Below are 14,053 nucleotides of genomic sequence, written 5' to 3'. Positions count from 1 at the left end.
TGAAGAAGAATAGACAAAAAAAAGAAGAAAAACTAAAAGAAAAAAAAAGCTAGCGTTGAGGGAAAAAAGTTTATACAGAAGTTTTTGTCTTTTATTTTTGGGAGAGTGACGTTACTGGAAATGGGGGTTTCGCCGCTAAGAATGCTTTTATCGTTTTTTTTTTTATTTCATTGCCTTTTTTTCCTCTTGCGCAGCAGATTCCTAAAAAAGACAAATGGGAAAAACAGAAAGCACATAAAATATCACAACGGTATTCATCCTCTTTGAAACGATTCATGGTCAGTCGCAACTGGGTTGAATCTCTCTCTCTCTCTCTCTCTCTCTCTCCCTAGAAATTCAGAGTTATTGGCTTTAAGAGAAGTTTTGACGTAAATTATCAGCAAGAAAAACTGTCAAGATTCTTTTTATTTATACTTTTTTTTTTACTTTATTGTCCTTTATTTGTGTTTTGTTGATTGACATCTGCTACTTCCCTATTTTGATTAGGTTTTCTCTTTGGGTTTATTTCTCTTTCTTGATCCAATATGTCAAATAAGCCTACAGCTCTGATTAGAGTAGATTGACTGATATAAGACCTAGGGGAAAATTTGATAAGATGGAGACGGGATGGTTAGCTAGGCTTCAAATATATATAAATGACTTTAGGTTAGTCTTCTCAGATGTGTTAGGAGATAGTGCTGTCTTCATCCTTTTAAATAATGAGGAGATAGTGCTGTCTTCATCCTTTTAAATAATGAACATGCAGTAGTTATTGTAGTTTTGTATTCTCATATTCATTTGAGCCATTGCATGAGATATGCAACTTATTGGGGATTTTCTCTCGCTTATATTTATAGTTTTTTTTTCTAAAAGTATATCTTAGTTTATCCAGACCACTGAGCTGATTAACAGCCTCCTAGGCTGGGCCTGAAGAGATTCGTGCTAAGAACCAATTGGATGCAACGGACCTGTTGAGAATCCGATAATTATAGACAGGTTTATTATGTTACAACTGTGCACCAACATCATCCGGCCTTTTTTTTTTTTATTACGTTTCACCCTCACTTTATTCGTTAAGATATTTTACAGCACAGCTTTGTCTTGGGTTCCTTTACAAATATATCATTGCTGTAATGATATATTCATAAAGGACTACCATAACTGAAATTTAAACGGATAACTAACAAAACTAACTATCCCCCTTGAAATCTGATATTCCCTTTGTGAGAGAAATGTTATGAGTGATATATATTCCACTTAAAGAAAGGAAAAACATAAAAATCTTCCTCGATTTCCTTGGGGAAAAAAAAGGGGACAAGCATTCATGTTACACCACATATTTTCTGATCGTCATTCTCCCACTCTCTCTTCAAAAGGAGAACAAACTGGAAAGTCGCCAGTGGCGAAAAAAAAAAAGTTATGCAAAGGAAATTCAAGATCATCGTACCCCTCGGATTCCAAAAGTAAAAAGTTTCTCCGGGTTTGTCTGTCCACGTATCCATTCTATGGTAACTTATTTTAGCCGGAGGGGTTGTTACTTACGCCCCTTTTGCACTCAACTTATTGATGGGTTTTTATTGGCCAAACGTCGGCCGAGCGTACGCCTTGGTTACGCGGTGGAAAAAATGACCCCAGATTCTGCAAAAGTCAGCAAGAATAAGCCAGGACCCTTACCTTAAAAAAAAAAAATGGTATCGAAAAATAAGAGGTGGGGTGGGGGGGGGAAGGAAGGGGAAGGAAAATTAGAAGCAAAAAAATTATTAAATGCTGTTTATTTTTATTGAACTAAAAATCTCTTAAGACTCTTTAATCTTTTGGAATTTAATTTTCACAGCAAATCAATATTTATTATAAAGCTTTTTCAGACCCCATGCTGTGACAGTGCAGCTGATGGTAAACACAGCCATGATAATTGATAAACAGGTTTCATCATCATCCTCCCATTATTAGTGATATTGTAAGTTCGTAAGGATTTATAAATTAAAGAAATGTGACCATTTATGAAACATTGTGTTACTCCATTCAGCGTACAATTTTGATGGAACACTGCGCTTTTGAACTTTCAAGATCATAAAGAGTAAGGTGTTGACAGAGGTTTTTGACTCTACAATCCAAAAGAGCAAATAGGTTCGCCAAATTTTCACAACAAGCAGATTTTGACTGTATACATATATGTTACAGGGAATATGTGGACTCCACGGATTTCACGAAATCCCTAGGGAATTTGTGAAATGAGCAATTCGCTTAGGAACCTTTGCTCCCCGATGGCTAGTACTATACAAGGCGAAAAAGTGATTAATCTACATTTTCGACGTGTTTAGTACTAGCCCTTGGGGTGTCAAATGTATTTCGCCGTGTTTAGTACTAACTCCTGGGGGATCAAATGTCCCTAAGTGCATTTGATCCCCCAGGGGCTAGTACTAAACACTGAGAAACAAATTTGACCCCCCCGGGGCCTAGTACTAAACACGGCGAAACAGTGTATACGAATCATTGTTTCGCCATGTTTAGTACCAGCCCTCGGGGATCAAACGTTCAAAAGCGATTTGGTTATTTCACAAATTCCCTGGGGATTTCGTGAAATCCCTGATTTCACATATTCCCTGTAACATATATATAGCCTACGTTCCCTCTGGGAAAAAAATCCATGTGTCTCAAGTTGAGCCCATGAGTTTCTTTTATATCTGAGGAATCATGGTAGGTTTTTTTTTTAGTCTCAAAACATTGTGGGGTGCTGTTTACTTACACAGTCTTTATCATAAATGAGCAATCGGACTTATAGTTCAGAATAAAATGAAATAACCATCTTTAGGAAAAGATGCCTAAAACACACACACACACATATATATAGTCATATATATATTTATATATATATATATATATATATATATATATATATATATATATATATATAAATATATATATATATTGTTCATTTTGAATCTGAGCACATATTTTAGTTAAAAATTTTTGTCACAATGCTTTCTCTACCCTGGCTGGTACCACTACAGTTGGGTAATTACCATGTGTCTAACTCACTGTGCCTCGGCCAAGAGTTGATGCCTGGTTCATTCGTTTGTTAGGCCACTGAAATAACCACAAAGCTAGGAGGTCACACACACATAACACATTTGTGTGTGTATGTGTGTGTATGTGTATGTTCCATAAAAAAAAACATCCACCTCGAGAAAGTTGGGGGAACTAAATGAATTCAAGTTAATGGCAGTGAGAAATGAATTTGAAGCATCAGGCAGCATGCAGTTTTTCCCTAATTCCTGTAATCAAACGCAATTTTCAAAGGCAAAGGCGACACGGCAGTAATTTCGTTCGCTGGCAATTTGCTCACCAATCGAGCTTGATGGAATTCCACTAAACAGCATCAGAAAAGGCAAGCGAATGCTAGGGTTTATGGCTAATTTGTCCGTGAGGAATAATTCCTAGCCTGTCGTTTTGCTAACTCCATGGCTAATTCGGCCGCGGGGAGTCGTTTTTAGCCAGGCGTTCGGCGGACTCGCTACCAATGGCAAAATGGGGGAACTTTATCGCGACAAAAATGAAATAACATCAGATTAACCGGCACAACTATGTTAAGCCGAACGAGTCCATGACGCTGTCCTCGAACGATCTACAGAGAGAGAGAGAGAGAGAGAGAGAGAGAGAGAGAGAGAGAGAGAGAGAGAGAGAGAAAGAGATCAAATAAACATTTTTTTGTTAGTTCAACAAATACAGCTCTGATAAAGTCGTGATTCTATGCCGCTCTCGAATATTTGTTTGCGGGGATCAAAGAGAGAGAGAGAGAGAGAGAGAGAGAGAGAGAGAGAGAGAGAGAGAGAGAGAGAGAGAGAGAGAGAGAGAATTTTAATGGTATACTGCCACGCAAAACTGCTGGAAAAGCTCTCAGTTTCTCTGCCGAACTAACTGTCATTGTCTCTTGCTTTCACTTGTGTCTTTAACATGGCTACACCAATAGACATATGCACAAGCATCTCGTTATAATGCAAAGCGTAATGCTATCAACGCCAAAATATGAAAAGGAAATTCCATAGGCTGTCAATAATTCACATCTAGTTCATTCTAAGAGGCTATACTTAAGAGGAAATTGTAATTCATTAATATTAACCAGCACACCCCATTTTTCTAGCCTTTGATCAGCAAGTCTTGGATATGTTTGTATAAAATGATCGATAACTTTCTACTGGAAACCTTTTTATCAATTTCCATTAGAGGTGAAATATATCTTTTTTAACTGAAGATCAGAAGTCACAAGTAAAAAATGCGCCAAAGTTTCTTCGGCGCAATCGAGTTTTCTGAACATCTATATTCAAAGCCACCAAAAATAGATCTATCTTTCGGTGGTCTCGGTATAATGCTGTATTAGCCGCGGCCCATGAAACTTTAACCACTGCTCGGTGGTGGCCTGGCTTATATAGTTTCCAGATGCACAATTATGGCTAACTAAATTGAGCCTTAAATACAGTAAAAACTACTGAGGCTAGAGGGCTGCAATTTGGTATGTGTGTGGTGACTGGAGGGTGGATGATCAACATACCAATTTGCAGCCCTCTAGCCTCAGTAGTTTTTAAGATCTGGGGGCGGACAGAAAAAGTGCGGACGGACAGACAAAGCCGGCACCAGAGTTTTCTTTACATAAAACTAAAAATGCTACAATTTTGCCTTAATTGTATACGCATAAGGACAGATCAGCATTAGGGTTTAATTAATTATTACCCTTTATCAAAACATTAGAATTTCATTTAGCTGTGCATCCTTTTTATGTGGAATTGGGGGTGGTAAAAGCTAAAAGGCGGGGAAGCTATCGACGATCACAGTAACCAATTAGTGACTGTTATCTTTCTCGCAGAAAACAAGTTCAGATTTTCCTTTCCATATCTTGGGTAATTCTTCGCTTCCTGTGTTTCTTTACTTCACGTATGGCCAGTCTGTTGTGGAGACGTTTCGTCGGGACTTTTATTTTATTTTGTTGACTCATTTCATGAAAGTGAATGCCCGTTTTTAATAAGAATAGTAATGATAATCATGATGTCAGTCGCTCATAATAACCCTTATGTAAATAATCGTTCAAGCTTTTCACTACGGCTATTTATCTAATAATAATTGCATTACAAAAGGGATACACCGAATTTAGGAAGTTTTATTAGTATCATATCGAGTGAAATTTGAGAGCATTTTACATATCACACTTTCAGTTGGTCGCAATTCACTGAAATATTTGGTTTAAACGAGCGTATACTCTTTGATGGCAGCTGTAGTTTAACGGCGGTTACCGGTCTTCGTAGCCGAAAGTGTGGAAAAAAGAAAATCTTCAGCCCGCGGAAAAGTGAAAGGGACATGAGTTTTATTCTTTTTACAGAAAAGGAGGTAAGAAAACGAGATTGATGTTAAAACGGTTATCATGATCAAATAATGGCCACACGCAAAAATGACCCATTTCCCTTCAGAAGAGCTATTTCCCTTGAGTAACGCCATTACAAGCTGTAGGGCGGTTTTGGTTGGGACCTATGCATACCGAGTTAAGGTGACTGTCGAGGGAGTGTTTGTGGGGAAGGCAGTTACGTTTCTCTTGTCGTGACGTCGTCTAACCGTCAGGTGAAATGGAAGATGTCACACCTGTAAATGTGAGTTTTGTATCGCTTTGATTGGGTTTTATAATTGGAGCTGTGAGGGCGTAGGTTTCATCATGATATTACGATCTACCCTTTGTGGTCAGGATTGTGTGGTATATGGGTCTGTGTTCTCGATTCAAAGGTTGCTTAGCAAAACATTGAGTACCGTTATTGTTTGGGAAGAAACTTGCGGCGTCTGTTTTTGTGAGAACATAATGTGTTGTTTTAAGGACATGGATGTAAAAATTCTTTGTGCAAGTAGGAGATATAATTTTTATCTAGGATTGAGGTGAAAATGTTTGTGGTAATATAAATTACTTTTGTGATTGCAATAAAGTTAGTCTATAGAGTTTTGATAAGCTGTATAGGTTAGTCAGTGATTTTGATTTGCAATTTCCTGAGTAACTCCTTCCGTATCTATAATTGTTACTTTGTTAATAATTGATATGTTAATTTCCTCTTATGTACTGGGAAAGTAATACGCCGTGGTGTTCTTAGGCTGGTTGAATGTTGACCGAAAGATATTCGTTGTATTTAACCGGTTTTACTGCTTTGGAAATGTTCAGTATTATTTCCCAGATTAAGCTTGTGTTCAGTAGAATTTTATGGTAATTTTTCGGAAGACTCCAGGTAGCCATTTGTGCATGCAAAACCATTTTGGGTTTTTCATGCAAAAATGGCTAGGAAATAACAGGGCACTAAAAGAACCTAAAATTACCAACCTAACGTAGGTAATATTATTTTTCGGAAGACTCCAGCCAGCCATTTCGGAAGGTTCCAGCTAGCCATTTTTGCATGAAAAATCAATTAGGGTTTTTCATACAAAAATAGCTAGGAATTGATAGGGCACTAAAAGAACCTAAAAATACCAACCTGGCGTAACCTAGGGGTGTTTACTGGTTACAAATTTGCCGTATTAGCTACGGAGGGGCTGGGGGGCTGGTATTGTCTTACCTTATAAGTCGTAATTTGATTATTTTTTCCTTATTAGGCACTTGTGAAGGTCATGTATTGAGATGAATTTTTTTGTTTTGATGTGTTTTACCCAAGAAAAATATAAACTACAATGTGGGAGATGGCTGGAGTCTTCCGAAAAATAACCCTAACCTAACCTAGGGTGTTTACCGGTTACAATTTTGCCGTATAAGATATGGAGGGGGTTTTGGGGGCCGGTACTGTCTTACCTTATAAGTCGTAATTTGATTAATTCTTTTCTGTTATTAAGCATTTGCGAAGGTTATGTATTGAGAAGAAGTTTTTTTTTATGTGTTTTACCCGAGAAAAATACATTATAATTTGGGAGGTGGCTGGAGTCTTCCGAAAAATAACCGAATTTTATACTGTTCTTATTTTGGACATTTGTATCAACTTCAAAGATCGTTGTCTCCAACCGAAACGAGGTTTGTTAATTGCCGGTTTTGTGATATTTTTGGCATGATTAAAAAAAGGATAAATTTTGTTCTAATGTAAGTTGCCGTTTTGTATGTAAAGGTGATTTAATTCACGAATTAAGGTACATTGTGAAAATATTGCAAAACCTACTTGTGAAACTGTTAAATATAGTTGATTCTTGAAACCGATTGGAAACTAGCATGTAAATGCTAAAACTTAATCTACATAAACTTAACAATGTGAACATATTAAGGGAAATGGCTCAAAATCAAAATGATAGTAGTTGGACTGTCCCGAGTATACATTAGAGTCTTTTAACAAAGGTGTCTTGTAAGTTGTTGTAGATTTAAGTTTCTCTCCAAAGTTGGTGATTCTAGCTTTGAAAGACTTTGCCGTGGTTCCTTGCAGATAATAATTGTTAATGTTAGCAGTATTTCTCTTTATTCCTGTGGGTATTAGTTAATTTCATATTGATGTGTTCCCCTGCTGTACTGTTTAGGTTCGAACTGTATTTCTTGGGAGGAGGTTATCCGTTGTATGTGACGAGTTATACTGTCTTGAAAATGTTGAGTAAATAAATGGAAAAGTTTTTTTTTTCATCGTCATAGTCTTATTGAACGAGCTACCAAATGGTATAGATATACCCTTGCCCTGATGTAGGAAGATGATTCAGGAACCGTATTTGACTGGAAGAAAGAATACACTTCCTTTCTAATTTAGGCAATACTCTGGTAACTTTAAAAAAAATTGATAAAGCTTGATAGTATAGGAAGTTCCAGCACCAGAAAAATGAGTTTTGACAGTATTTGAAGAGGGCGGGCTGTAAGAATTTAGAGTAAATTAGACTTACGTTAATACTGAAGCGAATTATTAGTCATTTCTTTGTCCCTAGGAAAGGATCGAAGTTGACAGAATGTCCTTCAGATTATGACAAGGGGAGACTGATCTTTTTAACTGAGAATGCCTAAACTATATCCCTGCACGTAATTACTAAGAGCTTGAGATATATTCTTAATGTGTATTTGCCACACATTCCTCAGGCGTATAGAATTGCTGTGTCAAGTTAACTGAATGTTTCTTTGTATTTTGGTTTTCCAGTTAGTCGAGTCATATTGTTCTCCCTCATGGTTACTTACTTGGTCCTAGGTCTGTGAATTCTTAGGATATTAGTGCTACTAAATATTATAAGCATTTTTCGACTTGAGCAAAAAAAAGGGGGGGGGTTTAATGCCACTATCCTTCTGACATTTCCCATTAACGAAATTTTTATGCTTAGAGCCCAGTAACCTCCTAGAATATTTCGTAGGGCAATGTTGATTTTGGAAAAGTGTTGTAATGATTTCTCGTGGCAGGTTGTTTAATTGTTCTGGTAATGGGAAGTTTTACATGAGATCTACTTTGGTTTTTTCATGGTAAACTGGATTGTGTAGTTTGGTTTTCATCATGAACGGTAATCAAGGTTTTACTCTAAATTTCATCTTGCATAAGCTGCTAATGTAGTTTCTTATGTGTATATTGAACTTAATTTTACCTTTTATTTTAACAATTCGAGAGTACTTAAGAGAACGTGAGTTAACTTCGTCACGTGAAAGGTTTGTAGGACATATTCAGTATTACTTAAACTTGATTGCAAAGAGAAGCAGAAGGAACCATGTAAATGGTGTCAACAGGGTTGCTTCTTATTTCCTTATAAATATTTCTTAGTATTTTCAGCCATTTTATTGCATATCTCGCGTGGGCTATTATAAGATGGGCATTGGTTGTTATGTATGGCTGGTCATTATACGGTGGACAGATTAGGCAAATCGTCTACATTGCGTAGATCTTGATCTAATGAAGACCTTGGCTAAAGCCACTCCTCTAGACACTACCATCTCGTGACGAAATAGAGTAAACTGCGTTTTCTATGACTAGTGAAAAGGTTTTTATAATCCATATCGTAATGAATATTGCAGTGAATTTGGGTGTGGGAAACATATTGAGATTATTTTCAAGACAATTCTATGGTTAGTTTTTAAGATATGGCGTTCCGCCTTTTTCTGGGAAAGGTCCAGGTACTGGTTACATCTCGGGAAAATGCACCCGGGAAGGACTCGTTGGGTTAAGTTAACGGGTTTTGTTACTCTGCAAATGCTCTTGCTCGTGTGGTGATTTCTGATAAACTTGGAATTCATATTGTTGACTTTTGTCAGCAAATGACAAGAAACTTTGAAAGATTGAGTATGCACTACTTTGTTTCATTTGAGAACATTTAAGGTATTTATACTGGTAAAGGGTAAAGTTTTAAAGTAGTTAATTTAACCAGTTATCTAATTGGGTATGCTCCCTTTGATAGGGGAATCATCGTAGTCTTCGTGGTTTTAAGTCCGTGTAGCGAAGTGAAACACTTAAGACGCAATAGTATCTCAATGGGAAAAGCAAATGGACTACTCGAGTGCCTAGCACGTCAGACATGGAAAGGGCGAGAAATGCTCCTTTCTTTAAAAATCCACGGACGCTACATTATATTTTCATGTTACGGGCAACGCTAAACGTGTTTTAAGTGTTGTAGATAACGACTGGCGCTGAATGTGACGTGGTTTATGGATCCAAATTAAGTGGCCGTGATATGATAAAGGAGAACTGTGCGTGCGATAACAGCTTTGTTGGCAATGCTACGAACTAGGAGCTAAAGGAGTTATCGGAAACGGAATGAAATGCTGACAACGAAAGATCAATACGAAGACATTGTACGAGAAAAGGTAGATAGTTACGTTACTCAGGAGGCTAATGCTCTAAAAGATTCTCCGGATGTGCTAGAGGGCGGCTATATGAAAGTTATATAGAATTCTCCTTATGACTGTTCTCGGGAAACCAACTATGATATCGCTCTGGCCGATTTGCTGTTGTTGTTGCTGCTACTGTTGTTTGATTGAGCTGGCATTATGCCACCACGGGTTCTTGCTCTTAGAACGACCTTTAAGAGTCATTCAGTGACTTCAAGTCTAAGATGGTTATGGATAAAGTGAGTAAAAATTGTTGGTATAGTGAAAATGTGATCGATAAATGACAATTTCGGCAGGTAGAATCAAGGTTGATATATGACCTTGGGTAGGATAATAAACTTCAGATGGCAGCCAGGTATGAAAGAAAGTGATAACACAAGTCTTGGCGAGTCGTAGATGCCCAGTAAGGTAAATTGTTGATTTTTTTTTGGTCAAAATGAGAAAAACGAAGAAATACACATAGGTTCCATACGTTATTCAGATTACCGAGAAAGCCAAAGTTAAAAGCATCAACCTTTAGTATGGATCGATGGAGGAAAAAGTAAATATTTCTTAGAAGGTAAATCGGTTATTTCGCTTTGACTGAGGGGAAAAAGTGTCCAAGTATTTAAGGAAACTTGACATGTCTTTGTCCCCCTCAAAGGAGAGCTGGCAGAGTGTAAGTATAATTTAGTTTTAAACCCGCCCCCCCCGTAATGCTATAATACGAAGTAACTTTTCAAGTGGAAGTCAGCGATCGTTTAAGGATTCTATTGTTGTATCTGAGGCAGCCGAACAGGGAAAGGAAAAGCATTAGAAGGAGAGACAGAGCAACGGCCAGACAAAGTGATTAATCACAATGCATGTCAGAGGGGCCTAACCCTCAAACTTGTCGATATTCAGTTTGCGGTGGGAAGATATAGAAAAGACGTCTTATTTTCACGTGAGAACAAGTTTCAAACTGAAATCACCCTTAATTCCCACAACCGCATTGTCCGAAGTCTCATGATATTAAATTGGTTCCGGTACAAATGGAAAACTTTAAAGCTTAATATCTCAAAACTATGTTTTTACACATAGGCCCCTCTGACATGCGACACCTCAATTGCCGGAGTGCAGTTCGCTAGAGAATCATCGTGGTTGGACGTCCATACTCTTATTGCGCGTCAGTTAGGTACTGAGAGATTTGATGTAGAATCCCCGTGGGATACTCTCTTGTTATTCCCCTGATGGATTCCATGAAATCCTCTATGAAAGGGGGAAAGGGTTATGTCCTGTTGCATAAGACAGCCGGCTGAGTGAACAGAGGAATTTAAAACCCACTTACCCAGGAAGAGAATTCAAGGGGATATGCGACCAAAATAACGACAATAAGATGTAGCCAGTTACTGATACGAACGAAATGACTGATGAATCTTCAGAAATTAATGAAAATGATGGAAGACCGTGAAGCTGAAAATGCTGTAGATATATCATAATCTGTCAACAAAGATAAGTGGAATATAAATGCGGATTAAGTACTGGTCAGATGACATTCAGAAAATAAAATACAGACGAAAAAGAATAAGATGTGAAGGAGTCAAGATAAAAAATGATTAGTTTTTATTTGTCCATCATACTTGCCCTTGTAATTGCCACATTAAATAAAAATAGACAAAATACTGTGGTGTGAATTAACAAGGGAATTTTGTCTAGACTACTTCAGTAGCTGAAAGTTAAAAAATATTTGTATCGCATTACCTTCGTAATTATGCTGATGTATATATATTATTAACGTTGCTAATTATGTAGTTGTTGATCTTTGATATGCGTAATTAAAAAGATGCCATGAATATTTTGACTCGAGAAATAGACAGTGAAGGGCCGCAAATTGTTGGCTTTGTTTTATATTGTAATTGTTTATGCTCCATCGGGTATTAGTAATTGTGTAGAGACGTTTTTTTTTTTTAATCTGTTGCTATTAGAGGTACAATAATATTGTGAATACATAATTCTTGGTTAATTTTTATTGTATTACCTTTGGGAATGGCAGTAACGATGATAAAAGCTTGTATGGTATTGGTTAAAATCGTCAAGAGTATTAGTCTAAGATAATTTACTTAAATGCAAACAGGTTGCCAGAAGTATACATATTTGTTATAACTATGAATCCAGGATGGAATATACAGTACAAGAAGAAGCTATTTGGTCATGTAACGTTAGTTTTTGAAATTCCCATGAACTTTGATGCGTAGAATCATGACTTATGGAGAGGGTAGCTTCCTTATTGGGAGTTTATTTACAGTCAGTACCTCCCCATCTGTCACTCTTTAGTTTATGAATTTTAAGCCACCCAGAGGTTTGTTTTTCTGTAAAATGCCACTCTTAGATTTTATTTTCATGCTACCTAGAGAGACCGCAGCTCCTGAAAACATTGTTTCTGCCTATAATACCAAACTTCTAATTCAGGATTAGAAGACTTTGGAAGTGTAACAGAAATAATAAAAATTAAAGTCCTCAATACAATACTCTTGGAAAATGACGGGTATGTTACTTTATACCGGATGGAAATGTAATTTTTTTCTTTTTTGAGAACAAAAACTTCCAACTAATAAGGTGTACAGTTTTTTGTTCCAGCGTAGAACTAACCTGCTTATGAAAGTCTTGGCATTAGTTGGAATGACACAAGATGCCTTAGTTGCTTCTCTTACCAATTTGCAATAATGAAATTATAGAGTTTTGTTTAAAGAAATTTTCTTAGTATTTGAACTTAGTTTCCAAATATTAAGACCTGTATTTAGGATTCATGCAGCTCTATTGTAAAATGGTATCAGTGATTTCAGTGTTTACAGTGTCAACACTGTATATATTTAGGTATTTACCTGTGAAACTAGGAAGTTTTTATGTTAACGTGAATAGCGAGTGTTTGCTGTATTTTGAAAATATTTAGTTTGATTCCATTTCATCGCAGGTTTGGTGGAAGAGGTTCTCAAGTCGCATTTTCGCATAGCAAACTAGCAAACTATGTATAAAGACGTATCAACATGGATGTATGAGCACAAATGACTTATAGTGCAGTTAGCCCAAAACACCAGGCTTAACGGTCAGCAATACAAAGATATGTCTAGTAACCTGTCTCAAGAAGATGTAAGGAAGTTTGTAGCTGTACATAGGATGATTACTTGGAAGTTACCTTCACGATTCAGATATGCAGCAGGAAACGCGGTCAGGAGTAAGTTTCGATGCTAGATTTTGGTTATCACAGCATGGATGTTTAAGCTGTCTAAAGATCCCAAGTCACTCTTTTTAAACTCCTTGTGTAAACAAAAAGTAAAAGAAATTGCTCGCCTTTTAAGTTTTCTGGGCCCAGAAGAGTAGTGAATTTTGCTGGATAGCTTAATTGAAGGCATAATAGGTAAGGACAGTTTTGGTTTGTCATTTATTTTAAAGACCGGCAATATTGCTGTTGTAGGCATCATAATCTCTTTATAGGAATTTTGCTCATAAGTATTTGATTTATAGGAATTTTGCTTATAAGTATTTGATTATAGGAATTTTGCTTATAAGTATTTGATTTATAGGAATTTTGCTTATAAGTATTTGATTATAGAATAGTGTCGAAGTGCTTCACTTGATTTTAATAAAATCTAACTGTCAAAGATATATGATGAGCAGAGTCGAAAATGAAAATTTTAGGATCCGTGATTTGGAGGTTCATAAACAACGGTGCTATTAAATGGTTTATTTTTAATTTTAATGAGCATTAAGCACTTTAAAATCTTGTCTGCATTAAGTTTCTTCAAAAAGACGAAATTATGTAATGATGATGCTTATTGTGTCGTTTCCTTTTCTAGGGTTCTGTGTAATCAAGGAAGATTAATAATGGGGAATTTGATGAATAAAATTAACTGCTGTGGAGATCATTAAAGATTAATAGTTTGTTGCCAATGGCACAGTTCACTGAAGACCGAAGTAGCCTGTTAACACCCAGGACTTACGGGGGGGGTGTTAAGTACTGTTGTACAATACAGTTAAGTACTGTTGTACATACAGTCTTCCAGTGTAATTATAAGCTATTTCTGACGATAACTACTGTAACCATAAATATTTTGTTTCAGGTGTTGCAAGTTTAAAACCCCATCCTATGGAAGGTTCCCAGTTTGTATTTGCAGTTATCGTAGAAATATACCTTTGAACAGAACTACTTGGAAGACAGACACATCCGAAGACACAAGCAAAATGCTCACAGTAAATAAGGAGCCTTCTACACTGAAATATTTGGAGAACATAAGGTAATTCCAATATATATTTGTTTACCCAGAGATTTTTTTTGAG

The 14,053-nt window shown here is 36.6% G+C and overlaps 1 long non-coding RNA gene across 3 annotated transcripts in view; it reads left to right on the top strand.

The window, feature by feature from the left end:
• LOC136834282 (uncharacterized) overlaps nucleotides 1-14,053 on the top strand; it is a 461,458-nt gene that overhangs the window by 446,804 nt on the left and 601 nt on the right. For 2 of the 3 annotated variants that reach the window (XR_010851718.1, XR_010851720.1), the window contains 2 exons: nucleotides 12,690-12,950; nucleotides 13,837-14,010. This is a non-coding gene — a long non-coding RNA (uncharacterized lncRNA). Of the gene's footprint in view, nucleotides 1-4,844; nucleotides 5,616-12,689; nucleotides 12,951-13,836; nucleotides 14,011-14,053 lie in introns of those variants that run through there. The other variant, XR_010851719.1, reaches the window with a different exon arrangement.

The sequence above is a fragment of the Macrobrachium rosenbergii genome, chromosome 53, assembly GCF_040412425.1.
Source record: "Macrobrachium rosenbergii isolate ZJJX-2024 chromosome 53, ASM4041242v1, whole genome shotgun sequence".
Lineage (NCBI taxonomy): Eukaryota > Metazoa > Arthropoda > Malacostraca > Decapoda > Palaemonidae > Macrobrachium > Macrobrachium rosenbergii.
The sequence above is the reverse complement of the archived record's forward strand: the minus strand, read 5'-3'. Positions and strand labels throughout refer to the sequence as shown.